Source organism: Phodopus roborovskii, unplaced genomic scaffold (genome assembly GCF_943737965.1).
Source record: "Phodopus roborovskii unplaced genomic scaffold, PHOROB, whole genome shotgun sequence".
Classification (NCBI taxonomy): Eukaryota; Metazoa; Chordata; class Mammalia; order Rodentia; family Cricetidae; genus Phodopus; species Phodopus roborovskii.
Window position 1 is genome coordinate 7,529,056 of NW_026126602.1, and position 1,496 is coordinate 7,530,551.

Below are 1,496 nucleotides of genomic sequence, written 5' to 3' on the forward strand. Positions count from 1 at the left end.
TCCTACTGGCTCCATGTCTCTAGGGCTTGACATGAGCATCAGGGAAGAAGGCAACTTACTCATAAGGGGAATGCCAGGGTTCTAACATAGTCACCTCTACAGGCTCACCTAGGAGGTGAGCTGGGATGGACTTGCCCTAGGAATGAAAGTCAGTACAAGAGTAGTGCCCAATGCACCAGATACCCTTGATCCCCAGTCATTCAATGCCATCTCAAACTCATACACCTTAACACAAGGATCACATGAGAAGTCAATGGTCATTGAGGTCAAGTTTAGCTTTAATAGCAATGAACTTATGGCTTAGACCTCAAGGCATAGTTTTTGTTTTGTTTTGTTTGTTTGTTTAAGTGGCTGGATGTGGTGTCACACACCTTTAATCTTAGCACTGGGGAGGCAGAAGACTTTGCATGTCTTGAGTTTGAGGCCAGGACAGTTAGGGCCATATACAGGCCTTGTTTCAAAAAGAGCACAAACAGAAACAGAAACATTAAAGCTCTAGGGTGTTTATTACAAAGGTGTCCCTGATCCTTGAGATGGGCTCATCAGTAGGAATTCTGGTATCGAGCAGGGGCTCCAGGACCTCCAAATTTTTTGAACTCACAATGACCAGGATCAGATACAAGCAGGGTCTGATCATATTGAATGAGGATACTTTGATCTCATTCTTAGAGGCCTCATCCACATAGTTCTGGTAAAAAAACCACCAGGGCTTTGGAGACAGACTATAGGATAGCATAAATCTGGGCCACATAACCACCATCCTTCACACAGATCCAGATATCCACTCCAGCAAATCTCTCCCTGCCCAGCAGCAGAATGGGCTCCAGTAACTTGTACTGCAGCGTACATGACTCGATCATCTCCAGGGGATGTCCATTCACCTTGATGAGTCCGTTTCCCCGTTGGCAGTGCACCATGGCCATGGCCGTCTTCTTGAGTCAGAAGATCTGCACATACTGAAGAGGACCCTTAGACGGCATGGCTGCGACTCTGAATACCAGCTCCTCACCGCATGCCCCCACCAGAAAAGGCAAGGCATAGTTTTAACAGGAAGGTTTTCCCCAGATCCGACAGATAAGGAAAGCAGTGTAGTCATTGCCAGGTTAGACCAGGCAATAACTTCCAGTACACACATCTGCGGTGATATATTATTTATCATTTATTAAAGCCACTAGAGATCAAAGTATCAAAGCAGCTGTACCAGTTAGCCAACAGAAGCCAGGCAGTGGTGTCACACACCTTTAATCCCAGAACTCAGGAGATAAAGGCAGATGTATGTTTCTGAGTTTAAGGCCCCCCAGGGCTACACCAGATTGAATCAGCCTAAAAGAGTAACAGAGCTCATGCCTTTAATCCCAGGACTCATGAGAGGCATTTAAGACAGAAACAGGGTCTCAGAGCTGACATTCATTCTCTAGCCACATTGAGGACAGGATGGCATTGATTCTCCAGTCACACTGAGGAAAGGCAGCAGTCTGAGGCTTGGTGAGAACTTG

General features: G+C 46.3%; 1 pseudogene; it reads right to left on the minus strand.

Annotated features, from left to right (window-relative positions):
* Positions 1 to 542: 542 nt before the first annotated feature.
* LOC127237412 (40S ribosomal protein S16-like) lies at positions 543 to 1,004 on the minus strand (annotated as a pseudogene).
* Positions 1,005 to 1,496: the final 492 nt, after the last annotated feature.